Genomic DNA, 16,495 nt, shown 5'->3' on the forward strand with positions numbered 1-16,495 from the left:
CACCAACACTCAGGTGTGTCTCCCCACATCAGTTAAGGCATCAGGACATTTCTTAGCTACAACTCCCAACTCAGGGGATTCTAACTTGTAGCAGCACACCCACACATTTTCAGAGTATTTTGAATGGACCAGAACAGTCAAACAATGGTAACATACAGTCACCATTGGGTTTCCCATGCTCAGTCACCGATGCTTTCAAATGCTGGAATTTTATACACTGAAGTGTAGTTATGCATGCAACGAAGGAGTTCTCCATTCTTGATGCCTTATGTCTACTAAGGTGGAAGTGGGAATACTTTTAGGGGACTGTCAATTTGAACTTTGCTATAGAATAAAACCTTACACATATTTTTGTGTGAATTACTTTGTTTATTCTATGTTGTGTCTGTTGGAAATTAGAATCTAAGTAAAGGATCTAAATGAGATGAAGGACTTGTCTTTTTAAAATACATACATATATTGATATACATATTAAATATATATGTAATAAATAGTATATTAAATATCTAACACCATGATTATATGTACACAATACATGTGTCTATGTTTTCTAGAGATTATATACAATATTTAAAAGGTTATACATGCATATCTGAAAATGATGATGTATTAACATTATGTAGAATGTATATTAATATATGTAAAAGTTAAAGATTTGAACATTATTCTGGTCTATTGGAATTTGGATCTTGCTTCTGCAAAGTTCTCATCAGTTACTCCTAGCCTCAGTACTTATTTTTAATCATTTCAACCATATTGTCTTCACTTTTGATACGGTGGTAAAATCCTGGGCTGAGCCTTTGGTTTTCCTGGGCTTATATTCATCTTAAATGGCACCCTTTGCTTTTCAAAGGTACACATGCAGAAATCTACGGGAGCATATTGAGTGGAGTTGATATTCTTCTTGTCATCAATTCATTTATGTTGCTTTCCATTATTCCATTCAAAAATCAATGGAAATTTATGATGTGCTGTGCCTCTTTTGCCAATGAAACGCACAGACGTGACTGGATATGAATAAGTTCCAAGAGAGGACTGAGATTGACCCATGTAAGCCAGTTTCTAGGGCTACTGCTTTGGGAATGACTGCTATAGGATAGGGGTTTGCCGATGAGATGAGTTGTGGTTCCATTCGAATTGGGATGCTGCAGAAAGTTTATTTCATCTGTGGTATCCAGGTGAGGTAGACAGGAGGGAGAGGGGGAGGGGGAGGAAGAGGGAGCCAGGAACAGCAAAACTGGGAGGAAGAACTGTAGCAGGCACGGAACTGGGGGTCTTCTGTATGCCTGGGTCTGGTGTGTGGATGGGGAATGGAAATCTGGGATGGAGAAGAAAGTCTTGAGATTTAGGAAGTGGAGCAACTGAAGTGTTACGGTGCTTGCTAATTAGGTAGACTTTCTACATGAATGTGATGGGTATCATGATGATGCGGGGACCCCGGGAGAGATAGCTCAGAGGTTAAGAGACTGTTCTTCCAGAGGCTCTATCTGTGTTTAACTCCTAGCATTGTGACCTGGTGGTTCACAATGGTCTGTCTCCCTAGATCTAAGGGATCCAACACCCTGTTCAAGCCTTTAAGGGCCACAGGCATGCATATGGTGTACAAACATACATGAAGGCAAAATATCCATGTGCATAAATTGAAAAAGAAGAACATGATAACAGGTTTTGAGATGGCCCAGAGAGTAAATGGAAGCAACTAGAATGGAGGTTGAGTGTCTGAGGCAGATATCACGCGCTGACTGCCTGTGTGGGGTCTTCCTTAGCCAAACACAGATGACTTTTACATCAATACGTGACCCTTCAGAGTAAGCCATTTCACAAGCTGCCTGTATCTACATGTAGTCTGGTAACTGAGTCCTGGCCAGTAGGGTTTCAGTAGATTTGATTGATCCAGTGAGCCTGAAGCCTCAAAGAATAAAAGCAAGGCCCTATCATCTTATCCTCTAAGGCCATTGCTACCGTTGGGGTTCTGCCAAGTCTAGACAAACTAGTCCTTCACATCTCAGGAGGGGAGGAGGAAACCATTTTTATCAGGAGAAGATGCAGTATCTTTAGGAGAGAGCCAGATCTCAATGGAAGTCTAAAGTCAGAAAGCGTATTCTGGGAAGACTATGGCTTACGCACTGCTACCTAGAGTAAGGTTACCAGAGGCAGAGTGAAAAAAAAAAAGTTTGGAAAGCAGAGGATAGAGGAAGGTGCTGGAAAAACAAAACAAAACAACAGTAAAGGGGGAAACAGGGTCCTTGGGACACACAGACAGGGTTTTTGTTTTTGATGGAGAACAAAGAAGTACAGGTTATGTGTGCGTGGTGTAGAAGCTGGCCTCAAAGGGTCTCCATTATTGCAGATTTAACTTGGACTGGTCCACACGTGGAGGTAAAGTCTGTGGGTGCCAAAGCTTAGACCATGGTTTAAAGGGACCTCTGATAACCTGTCATGTGTTTTACCATATTCCCATGAAGACTGGAAACACTATTCACAAAGGAAGGAGTGCAGACTACCGGTCACTGTTCTGGGCACACATGGTGCTTTCTAGTGATCTGCACGCTCTCTGAGAGCTCACCAGCCATCTCTTTAAGACTCAAATTCAGGTCTTTCCTGAGATTTGGCATTTGAGCTATGTGTGGTTGGGGCTGGGCATCTTTCTCCTCTCCGTTTTATGTTCTACAACCATACTTACTTACATACTCAGAACTGTCACAAGAGTTTGCAATTTTTCTGTTTTCTTTGGAACTTTTCTCTTACATTTCCTGCATGTACTGCAAACCTACACTTTGATTTACCTTTTTATCTCTTATCTGTGACTAAATTGATTTTTTTTTTTAAATTCATGATGGTTACTTTCAATTATGTGTGTATACTTCATTTCTTGTGCTGGTCCACTAATGTATGTTTCTTCATTTGTGATCTTATCAATCACTCTGACACCCCTTTACAACTCTATCTCTCTAATTATAATGACAAAAGAGTTTTATTTCTGATGAATGCCACTTTTTGATATCATAGAGTTGGTATAAAGTCATAGGGCCATAATGGATAAAATAAACATGTATAATGCATGAGAAAATTTTGTCCAGGAAATAAGAAAATAATTATCTCTTTAATGTTTGGTACTGATTTAATTATTTTTGGTCCCTGTGTGAGAATGAATAGGAATAATAAATGGTATATAAAGGAACACACTTTTTCAAAGTGCCTCATGTCAGCATGTATTTTTTTTATCAAATAAATATATAAGATGTTTTGACAATAGAATTTTAGTTCCCAAAGGAAAAATTGATTAAAACCTTGTAACTTCTAGAAAACTAGGGACTTGTTTTGTGAAAATATTTTTGCTCATAAAGATCCTAATTAGATTTGCTAAACCAAATATCCAAAGGCTTGTTTGAAAAATGTCCTGACGGCCCCACCTCCCACCAATCCAGGCCCGTATGATTATAATCGTCTCACTGCTCTGTGGTTAACCTCTTGGGGAATGGGTTCGGGACATAAAATAATTCTGCATTTTCTATGAGGCTGCCCATCTTGAGCACATTTAGTAGCTCTCAGGATCTTTTTTGTGAAGGAGAAAAAAATTGAAGCAGACCTTATTCTATACTATTTTAAACCAAACATTTATGAAATCACAAGTTGTAATGAGGAAATCTATAACCATAGGTCTCATTTGCATTCTCCACCTTCATTTTTTCTTTGAGATTTATTTATGAAGTGTATATGAGTACACTGTTGTTATCTTGAGACACACATGAAGAAGGCATTGGATCTCATTACAGATGGTTGTGAGCCACCATGTGGTTGCTGAAAATTGAACTCAGGACCTCTGGAAGGGCAACCAGTGTTCTTAACTGCTAAGCCATCTCTCCAGCCCCTCCACCTTCATTTCTAATTCTTGTCAACAGCTTAACTTGTTTCTTGGGTGTATGAGTGATATTTTGTTTGCTTGGCTTTGTTTCACAATATTTAAAGGCTTTCTAAGCAGGGTGAGGCTCTTATAAAGGGGAATTCTATAGTTGCTCTCAAAATGATAAGCTTTGTCCCATTACTATTCTAGCTCAGATTATTATTATTTTTTTAATGTTTAAGAATTTTAAGGATACTATGGCATGGACATAGCGATCCAACGTAGAACTGTGTTCTAGATAAACATGGCAGAAGCCATTTGATTTCCATGAGGAATATTGTGTATGTTTGACTTTTTTCAGACATATGTGTGGACAGACATGTGTGCTCAAGAGTGCCACAGTGATGGCGTATTATAGATAGGTCTGATGGGAACTTGTGGAGGATGGTTATCGTTTTTCTATCACTTGAGTTCTATGGACTGAACTAAGATCATTAAGCATTGTGCACTGAGCCATCTTGCCTGCCCATAACTTTTCTTTTCTTCCAAGTAGGAGCTTGGTGAAACACAGTAGTGCTTAGTTCTTTGTTATTGCACGTGGCTTGAAAACTAAAAATGTTTCCCCTTCGTAGGTCAATTATTGCCGTTTATTGTGGAAGCATTGGAGAGGGGGCAAAGTAATGACTGCAGAGTCCTGAGCAAGAGGCGTCCTTAGTGAAGCAGGGAGAATGTGTCACCCTGAGGTGTGAGACTGACTGAAGGGTTAGACAGGACAAGAGGGACACACTTTTCTAACAGGCACAGAGAGAGACAGCAGTGACAGGGGGAGACATACAGAGCTGGAGAGACAGAGATAGCAGCGACAGGGGAGACATGCAGAGATGGAGAGCCAGAAGAGAGCCAGAGGGGGCACAGAAGGAGTGGGAAGCAAAAGCTAGCAGTAGAAGAGGCGGCGGAGCCACAGGGGCGGAAGTGGGAAGCAGTTGGGGAACAGGTCTTCCCTGTGCTGAGGATTGGTGACAACCACCCACACTCCCTCCCCGTGAGTGACATGGAACAAGAATAAGATTATCGCATCTGCTTAGCGAGTGGGAAGTTGCTGGAGAGAAAAGTAGCAGATTCACTCCCCGGGTTACACAGCTTCAGTTCCCACCAAACCGAGGCTTTCCGATCCTGAGCACGGGTCCTGGGCTGCATTAGTCACTGCTTAATATTAATGTGGCAACGTTGTTGCCAGGCTGCAAGCCCCAGTTCCAATCAGTAAGTAATTATGAAAATCAGTCCTAATGAGCTGCGGAAGGGTGCTGCTTTCCAGGCAACAATTAAAACTCTGGGTGGTTGATGTTTCTTTTCTCCTTCCTGAGTGTGTGTGTGTGTGTGTGTGTGTGTGTGTGTGGTTTCTTTTCCCTCTAAACTTTGCAGGTGGAGAAAGAAGCAAGTTGCTTCATTATTATTGTTTTAATAGTGTGTTGCCAAATAAAATGGAGATAAATTGAGGTTAAAAAAATAATAAAATAAAATAAAATAAATGAATAAACAAAATTGAAAACAAAACATAAAAAGAAGCAAGTTGCTGACAAGGGCTCATTAGTTGAGGCAGGCAGGAGGGAATGACTGGAATGTTTTAGAGTTGAAGGGCTGAAGGTAAAAAACAAAAAAACAAAACAAAAAAACCCCCCAAAACCAAAAAACTCCACCTCAGCTGCTTTTTTTCCTCCAAAGAGAAAACCAAAAAAAAAAAAAAAAAAAAAAAAAAAAAAAAAAAAAACAAAAAATAAACAAAAAAAGGAATGGAATGGAATCTTGAAAACTCCAGTTGTTTTTACAGAAGTATTTTCCAAATAAAAAGTATTTATTACGTGTGTTTTGTGTGTGTGTGTGTGTGTGTGTGTGTGTATAGGGGGGATGCATGCCACAATGCTATGCATAGGTCAGAGGACAACTGTTGGGAGTAGTTCTCTTCTCTTCTTCTACCTTTATGTGGAGTTTGGGGAGCTGACTCAGGTTGTTAGGCTTACAGGGCGAGTGCCTTTACCCACTGAGCCATCCTGTCAGACTTTTGAGTCAGCCTTCAAAATGTGGAGCTTGCTCTACATCTCTAATGGGAGGGAAACAACCAAACATGTTTCCCATTTCGGTTTCTGTAAAATAAACAGTTGTTAAAAAAAAAAATCACAACACACAGAAAGAGGAGGAAGGTGATAATATTATGGGAGCTGTGTGTTATTAGAGAAATTGATGCTTACAAGATTACAGGTGCTGTGTTCCCTTGTCCTCTGATGCAGTCCAGACTCAAAGGAAACCTTGCTCTCTGGCAGTGGGAGGCCGGGCTGCTTTGAAAGTCTTGAAGCAGGAAGCCTTGGGGGACCAGTTACAGAAAGAAGTAGTTACAGAAAGAAGTAGGCTCTGTTCGGCACAACACTGCACCTGCTCAAGTTGCAAGCTTTTCTGCAGAACGCTAAAACCGTCTTCTTGTACACACCCCTTCTAGGGATGCTTGCCGAAGGTAGCATCTTTCCCACGGAAAGGATAGGGTACCAAGTCTAGCTTGTACCAAATGGCTGGTTGTTTGTCTGAAACTCAAACTTGATTGAGAATCCCGTGTTTGTTTTGCTAACTTGGCCACCCAGCAAGTCACCTGAATTGGATGTTGTCAGACCCTAAATAATTACACATGTCGGGCTGGTGAGATGGCTCAGTGGGTAAGAGCACCCGACTGCTCTTCCAAAGGTCTGGAGTTCAAATCCCAGCAACCACATGGTGGCTCATAACCATCCAGAACAAGATCTGTCTCCCTCTTCTGGAGTGTCTGAAGATAGCTACAGTGTACTTACATATAATAAATAAATAAATCTTAAAAAAAATTAAAAATAAAATATTAAAAAAAAAAAATTACACATGTCATCCCCCAGGGCTGTGGGAATCTTCTAGAAGGTAGAGTGCATGGATTTTGAAATAGCCGTAAGTAAAGAGAACAACTTTGTGGAGCTGGTGGTCGTTGGAGATATAAATGAAATTGTAGAATAGGCAATAACAATGGCCTCTGGAAGCTGGGCAGTGGTGCACATGCCTTTAATCCCAGTACGTGGGAGGCAGAGGCAGGTGGATCTCTCTGACTTGGAAGCCAGCCTGGTCTACAGAGCAAGCTCCAGGACAACCAGGGCTTTTCTTGTCTGGGAAAACCAAACCAAACCAAACAAACAAATGGCCTTTTAGAATCCATTAGGTTGAATTACCAACTTTGGCAAAGAACATGGATGTTGGTCAATTTGTGACAAACATAAGCATGCACAAATCTAAACTCTGGCAGTTTCCTTCAGGAATTTTTCATCTTTCTATATATCTCTGTGTGATTACTCTGGGTGTGGGTGTGGGTGTGGGTGAAGACCAGGAGACACTTCAAGTATTCTTCAGGTACAATCCATTATTATTATTATTATTATTATTTATTATTATTTTTGAGACAAATATTGTCACTGGTCTGGCCAGCCTCGGGGAGGTTCTTGCCTCTGCAGCACTTGAATATCAATGTGCCTTTTAGAAATGGGGCCCTGGGGGTTAGACCTAATACTTTCTCAGCTACACCATCTCTTCAGCTCCTCCCATGATTTCTATTGGCACAGACATAAGATGTGTCACTGAAGAGCTAGAATTTCATTTCTCATCCTGTTGAGTTGCCATCTTTCAAAGATCTCAAAAATTACAAACTCTAAATATTAACTTTGTCCTTTGTTTGATTTTGAAGTGGAAGAAGTCCCAGACCCGTGCTTGCTGCCTGACTTCAGGGCGCCTTGTAAGTGAGTACCAGTGTTGAAGTTGTTCTAATGTTTTACACTTGCAGGCTGTTTTGATCCATGTTTTGAATCTGTTTCCCCCCCCCCCCCGTGTGAGTTTTGTAGATCATGACCAAGGAGATTTTTAAATAGGTCTGATTTTATACACAACTTGCTCAGAATAGTTTACTGTGTGATCACATTTTGTGTATATTTGTGTGTGTGTGTGTGAGTGAGAGAGTGTGTATGCACATGTGAGTGTGTGTATGTGTATTTGTGTGTGAGCATGTGTGAGAGTCTGTATGTACATGTGAGTATGTGTGTGTATATGTGTGAGTGTGTATGTATGTGTATGTTTATGTGTGTGTATGTGTGTGTGAGTATATGTGTGAGTGTGTGTGTGTATGCATGTGTGTATGTGTGTATCTAGTGGACAACTTGAGATAAATGTAAGATGACAGAACTTGGATGCAGGTCATGTTCTGCACTTTTACAAGGCTCTCCAGTCAGTTTCATTTCCCACATAGTAAACTGTCATAGCAATGACCAGTAGCTTAAAATTCCTCCTGCATTCCTCATCAGCTGCCAAAACAATTGCTTAAGTAAATGGTTCCTGGGGCCAGCGACCATTAACACTCCCATCTGCAACTGGCTATGAGCTGAGCCTGAGGCTCGGCTGGCTGCCTGTACTTGGTGTTCTGTGTGACAGACAGCTTGGCTGCTGGCCCTTTGACTGAGGATGGCCACACTTCTCTCCCATCTGTTTCCTACAGAGGAAAGGGGCTCTGAACCATGTATGGCTTCTCTCCAGGTAGGATCACATGAGTGCCAATAGGAGGGAACCCATGTTCCCTCCATCTTGGAACTCAGTAGATAATTCTAAGGTTGGCAGATGCCCACAGACTGCATGTCATGAAGTGAGTCCTAACTGATGGCCATAAGTAGCTGGGTCCATTTTGGGCCATCTGGAGTTTTCGGAACTCTATGCATGGGACCAGAGACAAGCTTAGTCTTGGGTGTAATGACTCCGTTTTCAGTGTCTCAATGTTTCTGAATACACATATCAAACCAGGATATTTTGAAACCTTAATTTCTTTTGAGTCATAGCACAACTGCCAGCTTAGGATTGCCCATGTATAAGTTCACTAGGTCCAGTTCTGTGATGTTGGCACTGTGCTTGCCTCGCAGCTGTTGCCCAAGTTCATCAGCCTCATAGGGCATGCTCAGCTGGGGGTAGCAAAGGATGCTCTGAGCTCATTGTGTTCAGATTCATGTTTCTGCTATGAGGAGAACTCTCCTAACCACTTCTCTCTCTCTCTCTCTCTCTCTCTCTCTCTCTCTCTCTCTCTCTCTCTCTGACTTATTTATTATATGTCTGTGAGTACCCTGTCCCTGATATTACTCTCAACTTCATGTCTTCTTCTTCTTCTTCTTCTTCTTCTTCTTCTTCTTCTTCTTCTTCTTCTTCTTCTTCTTCTTCTTCTTCTTCTTCTTCTTCTNTCTTCTTCTTCTTCTTCTTCTTCTTCTTCTTCTTCTTCTTCTTCTTCTTCTTCTTCTTCTTCCTCTTCCCCTTCCTCCTCCTCCTCCTCCTCCTTCTTCTTTTTAAATAACCCACTGTGGTGGCTTAAATGAGAATAGGCTTGTGTCTTAGTCAGTGTTCTATTACTGTGAAGAGACACCACCACCACAAAACTCTTAAAAAATAAAGCATTTAATTGGTGCTTGCTTACAGTTTTAGAGGTTAAATCCCTTTTCATCGTGGACTGGTGCATGGCAGCATGTAGGCAGACATGTCACTGGAAAAATAGCTGAGAGTTCCCCATCTGAACCTGCAGACAGCAGGAAGAGAGCGACTCTGAGCTTGGCTTGGGCTTTTGAAACGTCAAAGCCCATCCCCCAGTGACACACTTCCTCCAAGAAGATCACACCTCCTAGTCCTTTCAAACAGAGCCATTCTCTCCAGACTAAGCCTTGGAATCTATGAGCCTTTGGGAGCCATTATTATTCAAACCATCATAATTTACATATTTGAACATCAGCTCCCAGTTAATGGAGAGAGTATAGAACCTTTCTTTGTGAGCTAGAGCCTTGCTGGAGGCAGTAGGTGACTGTGGGTGAGCTCTGGGCTTTATACTGCCCCTCCCTGTTCATGCTGACTACATCTACTGGGTGGATCAACCTTCCTCTTTCTGCTGCCCCGTCTTTTCTCCCATGAAAGATTTTTTTTTTTTTTGAAACTGTAAGCAAACTCTTTTCTGAGTCAGTTTTGAACATGATATTTTCTCACAACAACAGAAAGTTACCTAATAATCAACTAAGGCCAATGAGTGTTGCTGGTATGTATATGAGTATGGCAAAATCCCCTAGAGCATGGAATATCTACCAGTGGCCACACATGAAACGAAGCAGTCGTTGAATTTGCTAGTAATTTGGAATACTTAAAAAGACCCATGCTTGTGGTGGCACATACTATTATCCCAGTACCAAGGAGATAGGGGCATGTGGTAGAAGCTTGCCTTGGAGACATGGTGAGATCCTATTTAAATACAAAAAATGATTTAAAAAAGACCCATGAATGCAGGGCTTCCATTATCCTGCATTCAGCATGGAAAAAAAAAAACAAAAACAAAACAAAAAACAAAACAAAACAAAAAAACAAAGCAAACAATCTGCTTCCTTTCTGTGCAAACCCTAGCTTCTCCTGCACCCAGCTCTTTCTGCTGTTTGAACCCTACACATCCATTGTTTGAACCAACCTTGTCAATGCCCTCCTTTCTCAGGGCAAAGCTGTGTCTTCAGACTGTCCAGCGTCTTAACCCTCTTGTTAGGCCTGCTGGTTTCAGTAACTCACCTTGACTGGAAGTTCATTAGCATGCCACTGGCAGAAGAGGCATGCTTCCAAGTTGGCCATTTACTCAGCCATTCATCATTGCCTCACCTGGAGGATGCTGGGAAACCTCACAGGAACTGCTAAGGATGTTCTGTCTCTAATATAGTCTCCTCCTACACCGCCATGACGCACGGTTGACCGCACAGCCCCAGAGCTGGGAATGCAAAGGGATTAAGTCTGTGGAGCTCTGGATGTGCTGGGCAAGTCACCATATGGAGCTGGGAGCATTGCTTCACAGTCTCAGGTCAAGGGCTCAACATTGTCAAAGCCCAGCTCATGAACTGCCTGTCAGAAGTCGTGTCGACCTGGAAAGGAGGAGGCCTTTTAAAATTCTCTCACAGGAACCGGCCCCGCTCTGAGCTGTGTAGAGGGCACGGATGACCTGTCTAGAGCTGATACCATCTCTCGTTTGCTTCAGCTGCCACGAGATCAGCAGAGTATGCTGGGTTTTTATTTGAACCCTCTTGACTTCGAGGATGGAGAAGCGGGGGGGGGGGGGGGCGGGAAGAGTTTTATTAAGCATAAATGTGTACAAGAAGTGAGTTATTTAAAAACACAGTAGGTAAATAGAGATGTTAATTTTAATAAAACCCAAGCTGTCACTGATGGAGACTGCATTTAAGAAACATGGGTTTAGATTGTATGTGTGTGTGTGTGTGTGTGTGTGTGTGTGTGTGTGTGTGTGTGCACTGCATGAATTTGGATATCAGAGGACAGCCTTGGATGTTGTTGGTTCTCACCTTTGCCTTGTTTGAGACATGGTCTTGCCACTGCTTAGAGCAGGCTAATTGGCCTGCAAGCTTCCTGGGGTCCTCTTGTTTCTGCCTGTGACTCTGCACTGGGGGTTTCAGACACACTCCCGTGCCTGGCTTTGTGTGGCTTCCAGGGATGGGAAACCATCGTCTTATGCTTTGTACAGCACATGCTTTATGAACTGACCTATCTGGCCAGCTCCGGACACATGGATTAGTATAGAGACCTACGACGAGGTGGGATTGTTGTGAGGCACAGGGCTCTCACAGACAAGCGGGGTTCCGGCAGTTTTGCTAAAAAGCAGAAGAAAGGACCCGTCTGCACTGTTGTGGGGGAGTTGGACTCTGATGGGCACGTGCGTGCATGTCTCCGTGTTTATGTGTGGTGTGCTTGTTCCCTAAACACATGCTGAAAAACTGTCTGCGGCCTCTGAGGTCCCGAGGCTAGGATGGGAAGATGCAGCTGCGAGAGCTATTTAGAAATAAGCAGTTACCATTGCATTCCTTTCTGAAGGGCAGAGATAGCTGGTTGAAGCTAGAAGTTTTGGGCAAGGGTGGTGGTGGTGGGGGGGAATGGGGGATGGGGAACATCCATGAACTGGTACTCAACTCAGGCTCCCTTTCTGAGTCTCTCTGTCCTCCAATCTTTCCTTGTTTCTATCTTTTTCTCTCCCACTTGAGTGCTTGGGAACCAACTGACTCGCCAAGGATTCGGACCAGTACTCCACATTGAACAGTTTGCTGTGGAAGCCAGAAGCCACTGCAGTAGGAACTTGGGGCATTGTTCTCATCCCAGCTGAGGAAATGACTGCAATAAAAGCATTGTTTGGTATCCAGTGGCAACATAGCCTATGTAGATACAAAGAAAAAAGTGTTGCCTGATATAATCTCCGAAAACTGCTGCCACAGGCCTTTGAAACAATTAGTTTAGACTATTTCACAGGACATTAAGCCTAACAATGCCAGTCTGTTCCTAAATGCTGTTCGAGACATTTTTGCAATGAGGCCAAAATTTAGGTTGGCAAAGGGTGACCTCAAATAGGCAGCCTTGTCTTATTATTTTTAACAGCTTTTCTGAGGTATAATTGACCTACAATAAACTGGCATATTTAAAGCATACAATTTGCCAAGTTTAGACACCCATTGTCTGTGGAATTATCAGCACAATCAAGGTAATGAACACATTTATCACCTCAGATGATTTCAGGTCTTCTTGGAAGTTCTTGCCTCCAGTCCATCTCCGCCCCTTTCCTGGGGGTGGGGTAGGGGTGGGGCTGCATTATGCCAGTGTAGGCTACTTTGCATATTCTCTAATCTTAAATTAAGAGTGTAGCATATTATCTTCGTGTCTGGCTTTGCTCACTCTAGGTAATTTTCGAGAGCTTTATGCCTGTCATGTGTGTAAGTAACTCAGACTGTTTTACTGCTGAAAGACATTCCATTGGCATGAATGTCATGATCTGTTTATATGCTCACTTGCTGATGGGCGTTTGGGTTGTTTTAGCTTTGGGCTATTACATAGAAAGCTACTGTTAGCATTTGTGTACAAGTCTTTATATGTGTATGATTATCTATCTATCTATCTATCTATCTATCTATCTATCTATCTATCTATCTATCTATCTACCTGTGTATCATTTAATTTTTCTCAAGTAAACACCTATGAGTGGAGTAGTTGTAAAGCCACTGTGGCTGTTGATTAAATGGATAAGCCAATTTAATAAGCTGTCACACTGTTTACCAAGGAAGGCAGTGCTGTTATTCTTGGCTTCCTATAAGCGGTACATGAAAGCCCCAGTTTTACCACATCCTTACTCAAGCAGACCGTACTGCCATATACTGAGGACTCTATGTCCTCTTGACTCTTGGTGAATTTTCTTTCGTGAGGCGTCTGAACATTTTTATTGTGTTGTTGGCTCTTCCATTTTTGAGCAGTTCTATAAATTCTATACCGTCTTTTGCCAAGGTTAGACACTCACCATCTGTGGAATTATCAGCACAATCGAGGTAATGAACACATTTATCACGTCAAATGTTTTCAGGTCTTCTTGGAAGTTCTTGTCTCCAGTTCCTCTCTGTTCCCTTTCCTGGCTGGGGGTGGGGGTGGGGAGGGGGGGAGTGACGAGATAGGATAGGGTGGGGCGGTGGCAAACTTTTCTTTTCTCATCCGCATATTGTACTTTCATGCTTTCATAGTGTCTCTCAAAGAAGAGCAATTTTAAATTTTGATAAAATTCAATGTGTCAACTCTTTTGTTTTGTTAAAATGGGATCTTGCATTTGCAGATGAAAAGGAAGAAATCGTCCCTTAACCCAAAGTTACAAAGATACTGTTCAACACTCTACTAGAGCTTTGCTGACTTCAATTTTTACTTTCGGCTCTGCGATCCACGCAAGTGATTTTTCTACCCAGGGAGTATGATCTGGTTCATCTTTTGTCAATTTATATTTGCTCCAGCATCTCTTGTGAAAGTTGATGCTCCTCTCCATTGACGGGCTGCTGCACATTTGTTAGAAACAGTCATTTGTCCAACTTTCCATCTGCTTCTCTTCTGGACCCCTGTTACACAGATCTGTGTGCTGATGCTGTCTTCATTACTGCAGCTGCGTAGTGAGTCTTGCAATCAAGTTGTCTTGGCTACTCTGGGTCCTTTTGCATTTTCATATACGTTTTACAGTGAGCCTGTCAGCTTCTACAGGAAGTCTGGTAGGACTTCGACATTAGAGTATGTAGATGATTGATGGAGAATCACCACTTTCGCTGTGAGTACCTTCCAGCCTATGAACAACACTACGTAGCTCACCATTTGTTTTTTGTACTCTTGCAACCGTGTAACAATGAAATACCATTTACAGTGACCAATCTTTTCATGTTTTGTCAGGCTTTTTTTTCCTTCAGTGCTTCTTTGGGGAAGGCACAATAAGTGATATTGTTTTGTTTTGTTTTAATTTTAATTTCTGATGATTGGTTATTTTTATATAGAAATACAAGAGACTTTTGCATATTAATCTTGAACCTGGTAACCTTTTATATGAAATATAGTTATAATAGTTCAACATTCTTGGGAGCTGATTTTTAACATCTGTGCTCTGGATGGTTTTAATTGGCTTTCTCCAATCAATTATGGGTTGTTAGGATTGCGCTACTCCGCTTCCCGTTATGACTCATAATCTTCAACTGGGCGCTTTACATTCTGGATTTTTATTTTGTGCAGTGTTAGCCATTTTTGTGTTTCTTTAAGAATTCTTTGAAATAATGTTTTTATTTTATTTGAGAATTTCATATACTGAATTTTGATCATATTCTTTCCCCTCCTCTCATGTCCTCCCAGACCCTCCCCCCACCTCCCAAACCACCCAACTTTCTGTTCTTTCTCTTTCTTAAAACAAACACGCAGTTCAGTTTGTGTTTGGTAACGACCCCTGAGCATAGGTCCTGCCCTAGAGATCTGGTGATATACCTCGTGTCACTCCATTGAAGAAAACGGACCTTCTCTCTCCTGGCAGCTACCAGTTACGAGTGACTTCTTGGCTGGGGGGGGTGGGGGGGTCTTCAAGCCCACTTCCCCACCCCTGCACTTGGCTTTTGTTTGGATTGAGTTAGTGCAGGAGTGATGTGTGCTGTCCCAGTCTCTGGGAGTTTGCATGTGCACCTGCTCTGCTGCACTTAGACACCTCTATTTCCTGAAGCCATCTCCTACCTCTGGCCCTTACAATCTTTTTGTCCCTTTTTCTACATAGATCCATGAGTCTTAAGGGACCTTTATGTATTCCTGAACTTTGTTCTAGTTTAAAGTTCTTGGGAAACAGTTTGCCACTTTGGGTGCTATTTTGATATTTGTCAGACTCACTTATAGCAGAATTTAGTTTAGGGCTGATCATTTCTCACTATCAGGGAAGACCCCTTACTTAGCGACTATCTTTTAATTATTAAAAGTGATAACACAAAGTGGCTAATTAAAATGAAGTCAGGAATACAGAAATGCTTGGAGGTAAATCTGCTCCTTACGTAAATCACCAGCATCTCCTTTGCTTGCTTCTCTTTTGTAATATGGATACAAAACCACCCCCATCATGAAGAACTGATGTGAGACTTAATGAAATAATGTATGCTAAGTGCCCCCAAATCACCAGGTTCTTGGTCATTATAGTGTTTTCCTAATCTTCTACATTTTTAAAAGGGCAAACTGGTCATACTTGACGACTGTAATTTAAACATGGAAGCATTGAAAACACACCAGGAAAACAGTTGCTAGGCGTCAGCAGTGCTCAGTTCACTGATAGTCACATCCTAGTCATTTGAATATCGATTTTAAAAATTCAACTGCCAGTAAAAAGGAGGTTTAAAAAAATGCCTATGGCCAGAACAAAAAGCTCAGATGGTACCTACAGTTTGAAAACCAATGGGAGGAAATTGAAAAGAAAAAAAAAAGGAATAAACATAGTATTTCTGGAAGCGAGCATAGGCTGGTGGCAGAACACAGTCTAGCAAGGACCCAGGACACTGGATCCAATACCTAGCACCAAAACCAAAATGTTATTTAATTTATACCTTTCAGGGTTTCCTCTGTTGTCCCAGTCTAATTGTGAGACTGAGGTGGGGTAGCTAGTAAGTTTTGTTTGTTGTTGTTGGTCATTGTTTATAGCCACCCTTTCCTTTGAGAAATGCCCGCATTGGGCTGACAGATGCCATACTTGCTCTATTTCAGGAACGTAGAACCTTTAAAGGTTTCCACACAGCCCAGTAATGCTCTTTGGTGGTATTGTGCATGTATCATTTATTAGGGAATTGGATGATTGGCCAATGCCATTAAAAAAAAAAAAATTGAGTTCGGGAGTTGGAGAGATGCCTAGTGGTTAAGAGTACTGGCTGCTCTTCCAGAAGACCTGGGTTCAAATCCCAGCAACCACATGACAGTTTGGTCTGTCTGGGAACTCCAGTTCCAGGGGATGTGACACCTTACATAGAGACACATCCAGACCAAACACCAGTGCACATAAAATAAAGATTCAAGGTCAATCTCTGGATTCAGGATTTAGTGATGAAGCAGTGAAAAAATGAACAACAGTCACATGGGAAGAGTTCTCCCATGGAATCTTCTGTCCTGGTTAAGTGAGCAGTATAAGAATGAGTTCTTGCCGGGCGTGGTGGCGCACACCTTTAATCCCAGCACTCGGGAGGCAGAGGCAGGCGGATTTCTGAGTTCGAGGCCAGCCTGGTCTACAAAGTGAGTTCC

At 42.0% G+C, this 16,495-nt stretch overlaps 1 protein-coding gene across 2 annotated transcripts in view; it reads left to right on the forward strand.

The window, feature by feature from the left end:
• Positions 1-16,495, forward strand: part of Lypd6b (LY6/PLAUR domain containing 6B) — a 159,945-nt gene that overhangs the window by 41,877 nt on the left and 101,573 nt on the right. The window contains exon 2 of one of the 2 annotated variants that reach the window (XM_029536771.1): positions 7,590-7,637. The exons of the other annotated variant lie outside the window; for it this stretch is intronic. The gene's annotated coding sequence lies outside the window, so the exon portion shown is untranslated. The remainder of the gene's footprint in view (positions 1-7,589; positions 7,638-16,495) is intronic. 2 annotated transcript variants of the gene reach the window in all.

The sequence above is a fragment of the Mus pahari genome, chromosome 3, assembly GCF_900095145.1.
Source record: "Mus pahari chromosome 3, PAHARI_EIJ_v1.1, whole genome shotgun sequence".
Lineage (NCBI taxonomy): Eukaryota > Metazoa > Chordata > Mammalia > Rodentia > Muridae > Mus > Mus pahari.